General features: G+C 32.3%; 1 protein-coding gene across 2 annotated transcripts in view; it reads right to left on the bottom strand.

The window, feature by feature from the left end:
* Positions 1–19,597, bottom strand: part of LOC119636361 (serine-rich adhesin for platelets) — a 126,733-nt gene that overhangs the window by 46,879 nt on the left and 60,257 nt on the right. Inside the window, exon 1 of one of the 2 annotated variants that reach the window (XM_038031674.1) lies at positions 15,148–15,467. The exons of the other annotated variant lie outside the window; for it this stretch is intronic. The gene's annotated coding sequence lies outside the window, so the exon portion shown is untranslated. Of the gene's footprint in view, positions 1–15,147; positions 15,468–19,597 lie in introns of those variants that run through there. 2 annotated transcript variants of the gene reach the window in all.

The following is a 19,597-nucleotide window of genomic DNA, read 5'->3' as shown; positions in this document are numbered from 1 at the left end:
GACCATCCGTCCATCCGTCCAATCCATCTTTCATTTAGTCTTTATCGGTTTGTCGGTTCTTTGTAATGTTTTTTGTTGCAAATATTATGTCATCGAGTTTTCCTCTCTTTTGTAAATTTTTTTTTTTATTTTATTAAAGTTAATTTGTTTTATTGCACTTGAGTAGCAGCAATGTAATAAGTCATGGTATGAGAACAGCGTGGTAATAATTTATTATTTATTTGCAATTAAGCGCATTGTTTTTAGTGTTATAAGTTTTATAATTAAATTTCTATCTTTTAAGTGCTATTATTCTTTATAATATTAGAAATGGAAAATCAAGAATATTTTTCGTTTCAATTAGCAAGAATTAGTGACTTTGTCTAAAAATAGATAATAAATTATAAAGTTTACTTGCTCCCTAAAGTATACTATCTTGATTAATAGCATTTAAGCATTACATTTGTAAGAAAGTTTATTATTTAATTTAAAGCTTGTTGGTGACTACTTGCATAGCTTTAATGCTGGAAGGAAAACTTATAGAATAATAATAGTCGCGCAAGTTATTAAGGATATTTTTAAGTAATAACAAATTAAAACACTATAGTGGGGCGTGGTCAACCACTAAATATTCTACACCACTTTTACCACACGTTTATTCATATAACGACTTTTGAAAATAACGCTTTTTGTGGGGAATGCTGGAAAAAGTGCTCTGATCCAAACCATTTTCAAATGCTTTCGTTCTTGGGTCCAAACATATCGGTCTACCAAATTTCATCAAAAAAATCTCAAAAATTACGACCTCTAGGTTAAACGCAAGGAAAAAAGACGGACGGACGGAGGGACAAGTTTAGATCGATGCAACGATGGTGTAGCAGATATCACCAAAATTGCGGTAGATTGAATACAAGATCAATTTAAAAAGTTATTCTCAATTGATCGCTATAATAAAAGATGGGCATACATGCCTACATCCGCAAAAGCTTAATATATCCTTGTATCACAACTGGTGCAGGGTATGAAAATAACTGACGGTCCGATCAAAATACATGTAGGCGCGATTTTGTTTGGGCAAGCTTTTAAATTAATATAATCTCTCGAGCAGAGATTAATTCGACCTAGGCAGTCTTTTCAGAGAAATATCTGGGGAAATATTTTCATCCAGAGAATGAATTTTTCTTCCCATATCCTAAAAGCCTGAAAGCATTTCTTAAGCCAATCAAAAAACTGAATTTTTGAAAATATTAAATGTTTTCTCTTTATGCTACATATTTTAACTGTAAGTTCAAGGTATAGTAATGTGGTTGTTTCATACGGGGTGAGTGTGCATCACCACATTTGTCACTCGCCCATGTTTCATGTTCAATCCTTTTAATTGGCCAGCACCACTCGATAGAGATTTTTTGCTATTGTGTATATCTGTCGCACACATTGGACATTTATACTCATCATACATACCTCTCAACAGGCCATACAATACCATACCAAGATTAGCAGCTGATCTACCATAAATGATAGAATAATGTAAGTGGAGCTAGTTGACAAATTCGAATCGTGGGGATAATCACTGATTTTCAAGATTGAAATAAGCGGCTCGATTGGCGAACTGTAATAGCTGCGTTTTTGTCGCACTCTACATAGAATTCGCAGGAGAAATGCAACTCTTTGTGGCAGCATAAATGGTACCAAGTTCTTTGACCAAATCCTACAAAGAATTTGACAAAAACATCGAACTGAAGCTTTAATTACAGAAACTTGAAATTTTAAATAAGGTTTTCTCGGAATCATATCCTTCAAGCTTATTGTAGCTTATTGTAAAATTTATCGCTTCTATGCCTGATTTAGAAAACGATGTTTTCCAAAAAACTCAAAACGCTGCCACTTTTTGCGGTACGGATTATATTAAATTTGTGCGAATGTATGCAGCTCCCCGAATGATTTGAGCTAAACCCACTTTTTACTATACCGGTTGATTCCGAAAATGATTCTTGTCTGTCCGTCTGTTTGTTTCCCTTGTTTTCTTGTGTTCAACCTACAGATACTTGAAGATATTTTGATGAAATTTGATACGCCGCCTTGTTTCGGTCCAAGGACGAAGACTATTGAAAACGGGTCAGATCGTATCACATTTTCGAACCGTCTTAAGGAGTTAACTTGAAAGAGCAATTATAGGGTGATGTAGATTAGTGTTCTATTTGTCTTTTTAATCAATATATTAAAAAAAAAAAAAAAGAGTAAAAATGGACAGACAGATGGTCACTTGATATTGGGGCATAATATAAGAACATTTTTGGTTTGTGGCTCCAGTAGAGAATTGTGAACGGTACAGGTGGGAGAGATCGTGCACAAAAAAAAACACTTTTTTCGAACAAAGTCATGCCTTCATTTAATTTTTGAAAAAAATCCGAAAAATATTTTTTAATAAATTTTATTTCTTGCACTTTCATATCTGAAAACCTGCATATTAAAAAATCTTTTGATTTTTTTCTTATCTAAATTAAAAAATAACTCTATTTTTAATCCACGTAAAATAATATTGTTGTATTATCCTTTAAACTTTAAGCTAATGTGTCAATTATATATCATAAAGCCATGCTGTTGCCAAATTTCACTGCCGCATTTCGGGCCACATTTATCTCTGTGGTAATTGCCAAATGGAAAAATGCGAGACCAATATCGAGCAAATCGCCTACATAAGCCACCTCAAGCATTACAAGGACACTTAAGCCTGTTCAATCACACGCAAGCATAATAGAACAGAATAGAATAGAGAATAGCTCTAAGGTTGAATTCATGTGAAAAACACATTACTTACTTATTTTTTCAATGCTAACGCTTTGATTAAAAAAAAGTTAAATTTAAAAAAAAAAATTTCCTAATAACTTTGCAATGCATGAAAGGGAACAAATTGCTGTTGTATTCATTTCATGCAAATAATAATTATATCATCAAAATTTTAATATAAATTATTTATTTGCTTTTTAAAAATATTTAAATATTTAAAAGAACATTCATTCATTCATTCATTCATTCATTCATATCATGTATCGATACATATATACCTGCATGAGCTTCTATATACACTGTAATATATTGATCGATAAAAGAAGCCTTAAAACGTAGGTGTGTTAAGAGTTTAAACCATACGTACATAATTAAACTGTTGCTACAGTTTAAAACTAAAGATAACAATTTTTGTATATAATATAATCAATGGTATGTGTCTGTGTTACCCTTTTCCTTACATACACTTAGCACTTTATTAACCCGCACGCATCATGAATGTTATGTTTACGTACATATGGACGAGAGTGTGAGAATAAATTTCTTGTAACTATATGGACGCATATACCAAAAAGGAATGTAGGCGTTTAAAAGCTTAACAGAAACTTGAAAAAAAAAATGAAAACAAAACAAAAATAAACAAAAAAAAAAAAAAAAAAAAAAAACAGGAAAATAGGAGTGAAAAAAAACGCACTTCTGATTGCCAGTGAGTGTGCGAACAGATGAACGTGTGAAACACCCCGGTTTAAGGAAAAGGGTCGTTAAGTAAAATGCCTTTCTATAGCAACTTATGTGCTTTGTACCGTTTGTTTTTAAACGAAGACAACATGTTGTTCGTACGCTTTTAGCACTATATACATGTAAATGACAACATATATATGCGACTATCGTAGCTGTCACCATATATGTGCATATACATTATATATAAGCATGCATACATATATACAACTTGCCCTGGTAAAGTTTAAAGTTGTCAAATTCATTAAAGAAAAGGAAAAAAAAAATAAAGAAAAAAATTACAAAAAAAGGAAAAAATCATTCAATTATAACCAGTTTTTACAAGAGACGTCGAACAATTTTTGTTGGGCCTCTTATGCATATTTTCCTTTCCATTTTTTGCTATCTATATTTTTTCCTTCTTCTCAATACAACGAAACTTGTTTGGTAATACTTTCATGGCTTAAACAGTTTACAGCAAAATGTGGTTTCGGTAAAAGAAAAAGCATAAAAAAACTTTATGCATAAAATAGTTAGAAATATCTAAAGAAAAAATGAATTTGCATATGGCTGCCGGTTAAAGTGTTCACCCGCGCTCTGCTTCACGACAAACGTTTGTTAAGCCGTTAGAGGAACTCTTTTCGAAGTAAAAACGAACCGAAAAAAAGAATATGCGCATGCGCAATACATTTATTTATTCATTCTATATTGAACACGAATCGATGTCTATGCATTTATTGCACAAATAAAAATGATGTTTATAAATTTCTCGTAATTAAAATGAAGAAAGAAAAATCCGAAAACACTCTATTAATACTAATACTACTATGCCGGCAAGGGAATGATAAATTCACTTTTCTTAACTCGCTGAACATAGGCTTCTTTTAAACTGTTTTACCTGTCTGTCCGGACATGTGTAGTTAAAATTTTCCAAAGTATATTAATTTGAACACTCTACTAGTACCGGAGGTTATTTTTTAGAAGATTCCGTAACGAACGTAAGTTTCTTTTCAACTCTCTTACCTATCTATCCATCAATCTCTCTGCTTCAAATTCTCTACACTATATAAACTTGAATACTCTGTTAGTACTTATGCCACTATACGGGCAAGTGGATGATGAGGTCAATTTTTAGAAGATTCCGTAAAGATGATGAGCTTCTTTTAAATTGTCCTTTAAATCGTCCAAATTACAAAAACTAAGGGAAGACGAATTAAAATTGGCTTCAAATGTTCTTCACCTGATATCCTCGAATCAAGTTAAGCAAAAATAGTTTGGCACAAAAGCTCGTTGAATGTAGGAAACTGAGCAAGATTTTAACAAACTTGAAAATTCTTGAAGAATACTTTGGCACAACTAGTCGAATGAATAAGAATTGCGACTACCAAGTCAGTGTTAGTGGGTTGGCATACACAGCCACTTACCGGCACCCACTAGGTTTCGGCCGCTCGCTATCTCTTTCTCTTTCCTCATTTCGTTTTGACCCTCTTTGTGTGTGTGTGTTACACGTATTATTTAAGATAGTTTTCACTTGATATAGAAAAATTGCAAAGACACATCAGCTTTGACAAGTACATTTGTTGCCATTAATCAAGCTCCAAATTACTTTACAGCACTTTACATTATCGCTTTAAAATACTTCTTAAGTTAGCTTAAGTTAAATATATTAGCATCAATCAATAGTTAAGAAAAAGAATATTTCCAAAAATTTATCAAAAAGAAAGGTCTAATCAATATTTTGACCATAACGAATGAAAACTTCATTGAAGCATGAACTTCTTAAAAGAGAATCAATAACAAAGTAAATAGTAACTAGCGACCAAAACGAAATCCGTGATGCATTTTACTTATATTTATAGCATACAAGCCCTATGCGTAACTTAGCATAACTTTTTTTTTTTTTTGAAATGGCTTCAAGTAGAAAAAGTGTGCAAACATTTTTCTAATGCTTTAGTTGACGGAAGATATGCTCAGTTGCATTTTAAATCTACTTTAAAAGCCTTATAGCATGACATACAAACTGCAATAACTAAAGAAGACCAATACAACAGAGTATGCATATGCGGCAAATACGAGTATGTAAGAATGCATGTATTTGGGGCCATATTGATGCCACTAATATATCCGTCACTATATAAGCAAAGCAAGGCAAGGCAAGGCAAAGCAAAGCCAACGCCAACGCCAACGCCACATGCAAATGAATGTTGCTTTGGTCCCACAAGTATCGAAGTGGAGTGCTTTTTAATTTAACTCCTTATATGTCCATGGTTCATTGTCCGTCCATTATTTCATTGGCATCATCGTCATCAGCATTTATGTGGTCGCTGGTGCACGGTTAATGTTATTTTGTTGCTTTCTAACCATAACACACACACACATACACACACACATACACACACACACACACACACACACACACACACATCTCATATATATAATGTTTCGATGTACGTTTCCAGCTTAGAATGACTAATAAGTGACTTCAAACTTTACCATTATGAAAATCATCATCATCATCATCATCATCATTATCATTATCATCGTCGTTATCATCGTCGTTGCAGTTATTATTCATATACGGGGCCTGACTTTCTATACGTATATATCTGTTTAATAATACTTTTTATTCACATTTTTTTCTTTTTTTTTTCATATCAAATATATATATAAAAATAAAAAAGTTGGTTGGTGTGTGTGTCAAACATTTTGTCTCCATCATTAGTAAATAGTTTGGTGTGTTGTTTATTCTTTTTTCCTTTTTTTCCTACGTGCTTCAGTGATTTTAATGACCTGACCGTATTTTTTCTCGTTATGTGTGCTTAAAAAATTTACATATAAATAAAAATATATGAAAGAAAGAAAAAAAAAAAAAAATTCATTACATACGTTTATTTGGTGGTAATTAGAACGCATAAAAATTTGTTTTGTTAATTTTAATATAATTTTTTACGCGCTTTTAATTATTTTACAATCTATTCTACAAATTAATTTCTAGTTAGTTTTTTGCTTTTTTTTTATCTTTTTAGACACCTTTTGATGAGCGCTGATGGCTTTGTGACCAACCCAATCTATTGTAATTGAAAATCGACAAAGTAAAGTTTTTTCTATGGAAACATTTAACAAGCGAGGGCGGGAATCGTATTCGCTTAGTGTGAACATTTAATCAATAAATAGAAAGCCTGTGGTTTTTATTTTTATACCCTACGCGACTTGTCGTGTAAGTGTATATTAAGTTTTGCACAGGTGTATATAATATCCACAAGAGCTGGAGATAGATCAAGCTTGTCCGTCCGACTGTCCATTTTGTATTCTGATGCTCAGCCTACAGATCGCATTTTGAGGAAATTTGTGCCAACCATGTGTTTGTTTCAAGAGCCATGGCAAATCGTTCAGGACGACCTATTTTTTCAACCACTTCCCACTTCGCAGCATATTTTGAAAAGTTCTCATATGAATTACTGTATTAAGCGCCATATTTAATGGCTGCCTACTATAATGGTTCTGCTTGATTTATATATTCCCCCCCCCCCCCCCCTTCGGCCAATCGAATCATTTTTGCACGTAATTATTTAAGTGGACACCGTTACAAACTATGAGGGATTCGCTAGAACATTTCAATTTACATTTCATTTTTAGCTTAAGTGAATTTTTAAGCATTAAAGACATATTCGATAATTTTGCTCAAATGTAGAGTGTGGAGATGTAAATAACAGACATCAGATGGATGGACGGGCAGAATGACTCTCACCGTTAGACTTAGAATGTGGCTTTGTTAAGGATCTTTGAGGCACTGTTAAGGCACTTTACAAGACTACTAAATTCCCACTGATCGCTTCAACTACAGCCGAACTAGAGAACCTTTAAGTATTTTACCACAGCGAAGGGGGCGCTATCTGTAAGCTTACGCTTATGTTGTCGCGCTATTTGCATCTTTAAACAGCGAACAAAGCAATCGCATTCCACTTGGATTCATCGTAGATCAGAGAGTGGACCCTGAGAGTGTGTTACCTAAATTCCCTTTGTAGTTGAAGTCTTTCTTAATTTTATTCTAAATAGATGGGATGATGAAAATATATTTCGCCTCGTCAATACGTCCGCATATTGAATTTTGAACTTATGCAAACAGGTTTCAAAGCAAATATATATACAAAAATTTTGTAATCATAAAACAAGTAAGAAAATTATATTGATTCGTGGCCGAAGCTTTTATACCTACCACTTTTCTCTCAAAGCAGAGATAAGGAAATGCCGGCAACCTATTATAATGGATGGGATAGTAGGGTAATCCTAAGAAAGTATATGCAAATTTCTTGTTGTTGTAAATATTATACTTAGGAGTAAAGTAATTTGTGGGCGTGTCTTTTGATAATTTTGGCCTACTTTCGAGAATACGTAATTTGTGTGGCAGATGTGAAGCCAATATTTTGCATTTTTGCAGCCAGGATAATGTCTATCACAGAAATTGCACAGACGAGCAGACAGACACGATTAAATTGTTTCGAAATTTTATGCTGATCAAGAATGTATATACCTTATGCGGTGTTTGAAGCTTCTTTGCTGCAATCATTCAATCAAAATGAATATATCGCTTAACCTTCGTTAATGAAAATAAGAAGGATTTTACTTTAGGTAAATGTAATGCCAATGAAAAAGAAAATATTCTCACCTCAGAGTGCTAACTACAAAAACTGTCAAATAGATTTCCTTCAGTTTTTTTTTTTTTTTTTTTTTTTTTTGAATATGGCCAATCCTTCAGGGTGTGTCCCCTGTGCATGTGACCCGATGACTGTCTAAATGAAGTGGCAAAAGAAAAAGAGATGGGTAGTGGATTTCCTTAGTCCTTAGATCAATAAGGTCTTGAATGGCATGGATTGTTCGAAAATTTCGGCTAAAGAGATCCTCTTTAAGATAATACAGGAAATAAGACCATAGAAAGAAAGACCAATGCCAGTTATTTAAGTGTTGAAGAAAACTTAATAATATTTCAAATCGAGTATCGAAAATGCAATTAAGAGAAAAAAAAGCATTTTAAATGCAAGCCTTCATATATTCACTATTGGACCAAAAGAATATTCTGATTGCTATTACTTGGATTAATCACCAGCTTTGTAAATATTTTCAAATTACGAAAGTAGGGTAATAATCGTAACAGGTATCAAAACGGATACCCGAACTCTTGTAAGCGTAATGCTATGGACATTCGATACCATGAACTAAAATATCTATTATACTGCTCTGGCCAAACTGCTACCGGGGGAGACAAGAAAAATCAGGTAACGACAAGGTTTAATGTCGCCTTAACCGCAGAGCAGCAGAGAAAACTTTTTACAATGACAAGATTATAGATATTTTTACCGCCTTTCTTTTTTTGGATGTTGCAAAAAAATTGAAAAAATGAACATGTCCTCTAGTAATGGATTTAAAAAAATTCACGTAATTAAGTAGAAAAAGAAGAAGAAAAAAAAGACTAAAAGTAAAATGTGGTAAAATCTAAGCTTTTAAATTAACATGAAAATGAAGTTCATATCAAAAGAGAAACGCACGCACACACATGCACAAATGTTTAAATAAAATAGATAAACAAAGAAAATTGCTGCATGTAAGTACATGCGACAATACAACAAAAGACAACACAATAACACAACAACATGGTACAACATCACTTGCATTTTTGATTAGCTCTGCAGGCATTTATATATATTATATATTATATATTATATATATATATATATATATGATATATATAAATATGAATGTATATATATATATATATATATATATATATATATATATTTCAGGACGCTTGAATGTATGCGACTATGAATACAAACATATATTCTATAGAGCGTTTCCATAGTTCAGTTTGTCATTTTGTCGATTTAATAAACGATACAAAATGCAATAAGCATATGAATGTAGTATTGTATGTTATGATTGCATTGATATGTATGTGCATTTGTGTATGCAATTATAACAAAACCAGAACCTGAGAGTTGCTAGCAGTAAATAAACAAGTCTGTTACATAGTGTTAAATATGTACGGTTGTGGGTATCTCAATGTATAGATATAAGATATGCAGTACACATCACATGCACAAATATATATATACATAAACACAAAGAGTTTTGTTGCTCTTTAAAGATAAATAAATCAAATGCTTTTGCACAATATGTACATGCCGGCAAACCAGCAAGAGCAAGCAAGCAACCAACCAACCAACCAACCCAACCCAACCAACCCAACCAACCAACTAGCCAAAGAACAATGCTGATGAAGATAAAACAAAAAAAAAAAAAAAAAAAAAAAAAACAGTATAAGAGAAAAAAAAGTAAAAGAAGAAATATAAGCTAGAACTGCCAACTAAAGTTTGCAACTTTATTTTCTTGGAAATTAACTAAAAAAAAATTATATATATATATATATAATCTCATTACACCACCAATGAGTGGGTTGACATATTACACTTGTTGTGGCACTTGTAGCAAGCCAAAGGTAAGTAGCAATAGAAAAGATATAAAGTTAATGACTTTGAGTTTGAAGTCAGATAAGCTAGGCTCGTTTTTCTGTCCATTCAAATCTAAAAACTCTTCTTTAGAAGAAAAGCTTTAGAGAGGTTTTGAAAGCTTCCAAAGGTAGGATAGATTTCATTTGCGTTTCTCTTAGTACATCGCCTAGTCCATCATATTAGGTATAGAAATTACTCAAATCCATTCTGAACTATGCCCATTAAAGGCAAGAATACCGCAGCAACCCAAAAAGAAAATCATTTCGTAAATATAGCTTTGGAATATTCGAGAAACTGGTAAAAGTGCTTATTTGGAAATTTATTCCCAAAAAATATTTATTTGCAGATCACATTTTCATTCTGTAGTGATTTTTTGTAATAAACTCAAAATATATATATATACATGTATGTATGTATATGTATATGTATACACATTTACAAGGTAAAACTAATTCTGTCACTTTGTCTCATCACTTTTTGCTGATGTAAGGTATTAAAAATTCGCCTTCCAGGTTCAATAAATTCTTTATTTACTTTCTTAAAATTCTTTCTTGCCTATATATATATATATATATAGGCTTTGGCCTAAAAAAATCATAAGAGACAGTAAGCCATCTAAAGAGAAAAGTTTTCGAAATTATTTTAAAAGGGTTCACAGATAAGTTAGTAAGTGAATGCAAACAACATTTATAAGATATGACAAGTGAAGTTAAGTGAAAATAAAAGTGAGTACACAAAGAGTTACATACATAAATATGCGCATTACATATTTACTTATATGTCTCTCTATAGTTGAATGTTTATTTGTATGCTTTATTGTTTAACAGTTAAGGTAAAAGAAAACAAAAAATTACCTGTTTTTCTTTACTATTTTTTTTTTTTTTTTTTAAGTAAATCTTTAAAAAAAAACATTACATTTGATATATCGTTTGTGACACAATATTGTTATTTACGTATTCTATTGCAAGGTAACATTTTTTTTTTTGGTAAGACTTTTATTTGCTCAAATTCCTCCGATAATAATATTAATAAATTCGTTTGAGTTTGAGTTGAGTGTTGTTTTGGCCGGAAAAATGATATCAGTTTTTTTTTAGAAGAGATTTGTAAATACCGCACCTCTAACTATACAAGATGATATATATAATCTTTACGTCTTCAGGATGTTCGATGACGTCATTTCTATATTGTAAACATATTCTACACATGTCCGAAAATATGGTTTACATTTATCCGTATTTAACAAAATTGACTTTGTATTGAATTGGATTTGCTTTTTCTTCCAACTAAGAACTTCCTGAAAAATTAATAAACAAATTTCATTTTTGGAGTCTTGTTTGTGTCACAGCAGAATTGTTTGGCAACAAGAACATTTTTCAAAGAGACACAAAATGCTAGAAGTGCTGCCATTCATAGTATCTACGTCGAAGCTACTTTTGTTTTATTTTTGATTGCTATGATATGTCCGATAATAAGGTTAACACTCTAATTTTGGCCTCATCCGATAATTTGATGCGTAGTTAGTTAATCAAATTTATTGTTAAGCTGTTCGATAATACAATTTTCAATTCATAATTCGGTCGACGATGTAACATACTACTCTACTCTAGAAACCTACACTATTTAATAAAGAGTGATTCAGGTTACAAATCATTTTGGTATTTAAATTTGTCCTCAAATGTGTTTCAAATTTTAACTTTTTTTTTTTTGCTTCTCTCATATGCGTACATATAGCCTACTAGCATACATTTGCAATTTTAAGGGATAAAATGCTTTTATGATTTAATTTTACATGCCTAGCAAAGCAGAATATAATAAAAAAAATTTTTAATTTAACAAAAGTAGTTTTTCTGGTGTTTTTGTATGAAAGCAGAGTTGTTCGTAAATGAAAATAGATTAAGAGCAATGCAGTGTAAATTTTCATTTATCGTATATTCCAATTATTTTGTTTAACTTTTTTGCACTGGATAAATCGATAAATATTATGTGCTACGTTCTAGAAGTTATTTTCCATAATTTTAAACGAGTTCGAAATTAAATTTTGTCGCCCTCTGAGAACCTCTCTACAATACTACTAACCTTTATTCATTTTTCAGGTAGTTCTTAGTTTAAAGAAAACGCAATTCGAATTCAATGGAAAGTCAGTTTTGTTAAATACAGATAAATGTAAACCAAATTTTCGGACGTGTGTAGAAGAGAAGAGTACAGAAGAGTATCGTCGCAGCTTTAGTGAGTGCTCACTTGGTTAGGTATAACACCTATAGATTGCGCACACATCCAATAGACTACGGCCACTTCCCTTTTCTGGCCGTTATTCTGTTGCATCAAAAAAGCGACATCCCTCGCGTGATTTGTCACATTAAAAAAAAACAATTATTGGTATTTCCTAAGCAATTAAGTTCTTGCCCAATGTCGTCATGTCTAACTCTAAGACCTTTTGTTTAATTATTAGGAGCAGCAATGGTCCTTGAAGGTTTTCTTAAAAAAAAAAAACGGGTAAGAAAATTATATGCGATTGTGAGCGAATCTTTTATAACTGTTATCGTCATCCTAAAAATAAAAGAAAAAAAACAAAAAAACATTTTATACCTTTGGACAAACAGACGTGTTCCAACTTTACATAGTACCGTAGGCGTTTCCTTCCACCGATTTGATCTCTCTTAGGTAGAATATGGATTACGTACTTGAAAAATACCTTTTTCTTTATGATATACTAGGGACAAGAGGATGCACTTATTACGCACTGCCATAAGAATGGAAGCTCTGTTCTAAATATCTGTACGCTATATGCACCAGTTCAACGCTATTAACTTTTCCTGGACAAGCATAGCAATACGCAGTCCTTGTCCGGGTTATCATGCTGTGCGCATCACATACACACAATGCCTGTTTGCATATTGCGTTGGCTTTACCTTTGATTGCTGTTTCAGTTGCATTAGCTACTGTTAGAAGAATTTCTCATAGATAGCCCCATTTCAATGAAATGACACATAACGCACCTCACCCTAATATCTACTTATTATGCTGGTCTCCTTGGCATCAAATCTAAGTCTTCTGCTTGCACCAAAGATACTCTTTATCACTTCATAAGCCAGCGGATAGCTCTTGAAATGATAAACATTGTTTACGATATTCAAAGAGAACTTAACTCACCATTTTCTCTGTAGCAACGGTATGGAGCATAAATGGCTTTTATAACATAACAGGTCACTTGATACGTGCCATATAGATTAGTGCAGCTTAAAATTGAAATTGCACTTTAGAAAAATTTGACACTAAATACTGTGTGTAGGAAGGTAAAAATGGATGTTGCATACTCTGCTACTAAACTAAAGTACTAATTCCTGGCTGTAAAAGAAGATAGTGATGATGTCTAAAGCTCTATAAATCAAACAGAACCAGCTTAAATTTCATTAAAATGGAGTTACAAAAAAGAAAACGTTTTCTATGAACGAAAGCAATGGAACTTTATCCCTAAATTTATCCTTTGTACAACAATGGCCGATGGTTGCGTAGCTACGAGCAATAAAGTGCTTGTACAACGTTTGCTTTTCAACTGTGATTTTTCAATAATTTGTCGTAAAAAAGCTTAGTAATTATGATGTACACTCTTAAAGAATCGAATAGAAAGAAGAAGTGCAAAAAAAAATGTTTATTAAGTTGTATTATGAAATTCGCCTGTCGCGTGTACTGTTTTCGGTACACGTTAAAATGCTTGATAACTGAATCTATACTCGATACTAGAATCTACAAAATTAAAATTTTATTACTATTTTACACCAATATGGTGATGTGTGCCGATAACGATGTACGCGAAGTCGTAAAACAGGCACAGAAAACGTGTCCAACGGTAGTTTATTTCAGAAAAACTTTTAAAACTGTTCCGTACCATTCATAACGTTACGCGTCCTTTTTTTTCACATATTGCCACGAAGCCTAACGATTCGGCGCCAGTATAAAACTTAATATCAAGAGCTTCCCAGACACAAACGCGTGTAGCGAAGAGAAAAACTTTTCGTTTTAGTAAACATTAATGGTTCGCTGCAAACCGTACATACAAAGATTTCTCACTTGTTTGTTACTTTCAATCAGTGTTAGTTTTCCTTTATTTATTTATTTATTTTTTTTTTCACTGGACAACTGCAGCAATTGCGGTTTGTCAAGATTTGATATTTATGCACACGTTTAATATTTGAAATACCGCAGCAAAATTTTTAGATTTTGCAACATTTCAAACAACAGCAGGTGTTAATAATGAATGAAATTTTATGAACAAGAAGAATGTTGGTAACGTTTGTTTAAGAGTAGAATAAGATGCCAGAGAAGCAAAGACAACGAAATGCCATTATTTAAACAATAAGTAATAACTCGCGAAACACGTATGAAATAATCACCGAAATATACCTATGCCCGTTCAATGTATGCTTTTAGGTGATACAGTTATCATACTTTATGTATCTATGGCAGCTAAAATTAAAGTAACAAAACGAAGACTCTTGCGGAACATAAGTTTACTTCATTTTCGCAAACTCGCCTCTAGAAATGAACTGAATTCTTCCATAAGAGCTAAAAGATTGCTAAAGCTTTAAAGACGATGAACCTTGACGCGATACATGTGAGTCGACATAAACATATCCAGACACAAACTTTCTTATTCTCTCTTTCGTCATGAAATTATGACAAACCATTGTCATCGTCATCGTATTCTATGTAATATCAGGGAATCCCTTTAACAAAGTTGATCACAACTGATTAGTGAATAGCATTGGATCGCATTTCTACCGAAAAATGACTTGAAACTAATGCGTTCTCTTAAATAGGCCTAACTGAATAAATAGGCTTACTGAGTAAATAGGCTTAACTGAAATATGCTTCCTAGTAAAGAGAGTTGACCTTCAAGTGTAATATATTACAGATAACTAACACTGAAAAAGGTAGATTCACATAACATTTATTCCAAGAGCTACGGAGTGATGATAACTACAAGTTTAGCGGCTCCCTTGTATTCATAACCAAATGGGAGGTTTACGAATAAATTAACCTCATACAAGAGGTTTCAGATATCAATTAGAGGACAAAGCTTTCATTAAAAACATATAACCATAGACAGAAAATTGAAGAGAAATAGTTTCGTCGCTCTAAATAAGAAGTTGATGCTTACCTTAATAGTTCGAAGGTCAAGTCCCGGTTAAGCAGATATCCGTGACGAAATAAGGCTTTAGTGCGTGACGCAGCGGTGGTTTCGTAGGATATATGAAATAAGGTTTTAGGTATCGCATACTATTCGTTATTGGGAAGTACTAGCCTCTTCTCCCCTCATCTTGTTATGTGTAAACCAAATGTCAAAGTCAGTACATGGGTCCTGTTGCATTTTATTTATTTATTTTTTTTTCTTTTTCTTACCGCGAATAACTCGTGGCTTTTAATGTAAACAGTCAATGGCAAAATTTATGGTAAAACTTCAACTTAGCAAGCAATGATTAAGATATGTAAACAATTTTGGAGAATTTTAACTGAAACTGTTTAAAAGTTTTATGAACAACTTGTTTATAGGAGACGCAGTATCTTACTGTAATCAAAATTTTCAAAAATTTTAACAGTAAATACTTAAACAAATTTCATAAATTCAAGAAAATTCTTATTGGGCTGCAAAACTTTATTAAAGATAATAATAAAAAACAATTTGAACATTTTATAATGCCAATGATAAAGTTACGAATAGTTGACTACGCCACGCCAGAGAGAGCATCAATAATAAGCAAAGACTTGACTTGAGTTCATTTTTCCAACTTTTTCTATTTTATGACATCCATATATATAATATAATAAGTTGGAAAGATGAGTGAAGAGTGACCGAACGAGGGCGGGGGGAAAGAAAGTGGACGACTTAAATATTGCAACAACCCGTCGTAAACAATACAAAACTATATAGCTTGAAGAAGTTTTCAAATATCTTAATAGGATTAAATAGAAAATTTTTAATTGGCAAATACAATAGAGTAGTAAAGCAATAAAGTAAAGCAAATATACAACACAAATGCATACATGTATACATGTGGGCAATATATAAACAATAAATTTTATAGATTTGTTGGGCACGAAGCGAAGTATACCGTAAGGCAGCCAAACAGAAAAAGAATAACTCTATGTGAGCGTAAATGATTAGATAGATGCCAGAATAATGGGGTGCGTCTCTTCGACCGTTTAAATATTTGAAATTGTTGCTGTCATAAGCGGAAATTTAAAAAAAAAAAAAAAAAAAAAAAAAAAAAAAGATTCTATCTGCCTCTTCTATTTGCCTCTATTATCTATATAGTCTTCATGATGCTCATGATAGACGAAACGTAAACTCATATTGTGGTGGGAGTAACTTGAATAGAAAACCAATTTGGCAAAATTTAATTATGATTTTCAGTTTAGTTAGCAATCAAGGGAGTTTTTCTTTTTTCTTTTTTTTTATATTTTTTCTCTCAGCTAAATTATGAGAGACCTTTTCACTTAAGATTTAGATGTAACGGCAGCAGCATAAGTGGTTTGTGGTAGTTCATGGCAAACACTCTTGAAAAAATCAATCGTTATGCACATAATTTAAAAAATATTCTTATTCCCGTCTTTTTCACTCTCTCACTCTCACTCTCACACTCACACTCACTCTCCCTCTCTCTTCTTTTACAGCCTCCTTATGTCTCTCTTTCTCTCACTCTTAGGAAGTCACATTTTCTTTGCGAAGAAATTGTGGTAAAATTCTAGTTTAAAATTCTGTACAAGTCGAGAAAATTCATAAAATTTTAATGAATATCATCGAACTATTGTTGTTGTAATCGTTTGTTTAATTGATACGGCATACATAATAAAGTTTATGTTTATAAAAAAATTTTGTAAATAAAACAGTTGAACAGTATTTTTCCCACTAAACCACACGATGATTCATTCATTGTTCATTGGTCTTCACTAAGTAATAAAAAAAAAAAAAAAAAAAAAAAAAAAAATTAAAAAATTTTGAAAAATTGGAAAAAATTTTATAAATAAAAAACTTTAAACTTTTTTTTGATAAGCTTAAGTAGTCACAAATAAAAGATAAATTAACTATAGTTAAACGTTATAAAGACCGAGATGAGAAAATAAGTAAATCCATTGTGTATTTATAGATCTACGCATGAAAGGAAATACAAAGGGAAGAGAAGACAATATATATCATAACCATATCAGGTAACTCATATACAGATATATTCTGGTGTAATACTAAGTTCATTAAGCAGACCTTACATTTATTTAATTATCAATCCAATATGAATTGATGAGACGGTTGCAATCTTTTGTTTAACTTGGCTCTTTTACGATAAGGTTGAGGGTAACAATAATGCTTCCAGTACAGATTTTTTATTTCATTAATTACCGATAATCAAGTTGGTACAAATTCTTGGCAAAAGTGCCAGACTATTTTTACTATAGCTTTTGGTAGAAATTCCACGGATTTGATTTACTTCATCTAACAAATCCACCGATAGTTGCAATAGATTCTTAACTTCGTTAATAGCACTCAGAAATACGCTGTAGAGAATGCCTTATGTATTGGAGATGTGTTCAAAAAAAGGTTGCTTTTCAAATTTTGATTTTTTTTTTTTTTTGTTACGTTAATGCACATATGTTGAGCCATTTTGTATTTGTAGTTTATTACTGACACACTTAAGGGTGAAACGACTTTTGTTATGCTTGGCGATATTTTGCTATCGATAAAAATGGTTCAGAGGGTCTATATTAATTTTTGTCAATTAAAATATTGGCTGCGATATTTCCCGAGTATGCTCCAACCCAAAAAAGAGATTTGTAGCAATTTTAGTTGAAGCTCTTCACAGAAGGCAGAGAAGAAGTTAATGACAATGCCCGCCCTGGACAACCCAGAAGATCAACAATCGATGAAAACGTCAAAGCAGTGAAGAAAATTGTTAAGAAATATCGTCGAATCACTCTCAGCTAAGTTGCTAAGGATAACAGCATTTCGGTTAGCTCATGTCATGCAATTTTTTCAAACGTTTTGAGCGTTAAACCTATGGCAATTACATATTTTTGCCGAAAAGAACGTCGTAGTCATGCCGTAGCCACCGCGTTCACCAGACTTGGCTCTCTATGACTATATCCTATTCTCAAAACTGAAAAGATCCATGAGAAGACTACATTATTGGAAGAGTTCAGGGCCATACCAAAGAGCTTCGAAGATTGTTAAAAACGCCGTTACACTCTACACTCTTTCAGATACAGTGTATATTAAGTTTGCCCGGATACATGCAACACCCGAAAGGCTCACTATTCATATGCTTGTCTGCCTATTGGTCGACCTGTCCTTCTTGTTTTCTTGCGCCGCAATTTTTTAGATATTTTGATGAAACGACATGTTGTGGGCCAAGGACCAACACTATTGAAAATGGTTCAGATTAGGCCACTTTTTCGAAATTGTAAATTACTATCTATGGAGGGTACTATCTAAAAGTTCGTAGAAATATTCCCTAAGGTCAGTCGATGGTCGCCATTAGCGTACTTCGCAATTTTTATGCATCAGTTTGTCGCAATAGATATGAAAAATTCACTCGAAGGCGTATACGCATTATTGAGATATTTCTTCGAAGAGATTCCATTTAGTTTCTTTAGTGTCATTAATTGCAAAGTCTCCAAAACAAGACACTTTTTTTTTTAGTCTTTCTAGTCGATTTTGCTGGCAGTTAGTCATGGTTTTCTCGCAAAAGCAAAATCTCCTATGGCAGGAATGGTAAACAAATGTGTGGTATGTGGACCATATTTAAAATAAATTTTTTTTATCTTATTTTTATTGGATAGCAACGTTGAGTCAATATTTAAATTATTATTTATATCCGAAGCTTTATTTATGTCTCTTTAAATGGTTGCTGTGTTGTTGTTCTTACAAATTCCGAAAAACTTGTGCTGTTTTCAAATCAACAAGAACTACACTAAACTACAACCATAAGAAAAAAAAAAAAACAAGCAAAAAGGAAAACTTTGTCTATGTTTAAGTATCTTAAACATTTTCTTTATTTTTTTTTTAGCTTATTCGAATAAAGCGAACTGAAAGGAAATAAAGACACAAAATTCTAATGAAATGTAAACACAAAAAACTTTATTGCTTTAGTACAAAATATATTAATTACGTCGTAGCGAAGTCTTTTGCACATTTTGCTGCACTTTATTGAAATTTTGTAAATAATAATAATTATCTTCCATTACATCTTTAAAGTGTAACCTTTAGGCAGAGTTTATATGCTTGCGGCTTTCAATTAGAAAGTTAGAAGAAATTATAATATAAGGCTGATATATTGCTAAATGGATATGAAGATCGCTTGAGCAAGTTTCTTCGATTTCTCATAGAGCGCACAATTTTCTCTTTGAACTAGAGTTTCTCAAGAGGAAACTAGTAGCTACCCTATTTATAAGTTCGTTCATTTCAAATCATTTCAAAGTATAAACACTAGACTCTTAAAGACTACGTAGTGAGTGACGCTAGTGAGGCTCTCGACTTAAGTATACAGCGTACCACTTCGGCCGAGTAGATAAAAGTCGCGACTACTAAGCCGATATTCACAAATCTCACTTCGACTCGA

The sequence above is a fragment of the Glossina fuscipes genome, unplaced genomic scaffold, assembly GCF_014805625.2.
Source record: "Glossina fuscipes isolate IAEA_lab_2018 unplaced genomic scaffold, Yale_Gfus_2 28, whole genome shotgun sequence".
Taxonomy (NCBI): Eukaryota; Metazoa; Arthropoda; class Insecta; order Diptera; family Glossinidae; genus Glossina; species Glossina fuscipes.
The sequence above is the reverse complement of the archived record's forward strand: the minus strand, read 5'-3'. Positions and strand labels throughout refer to the sequence as shown.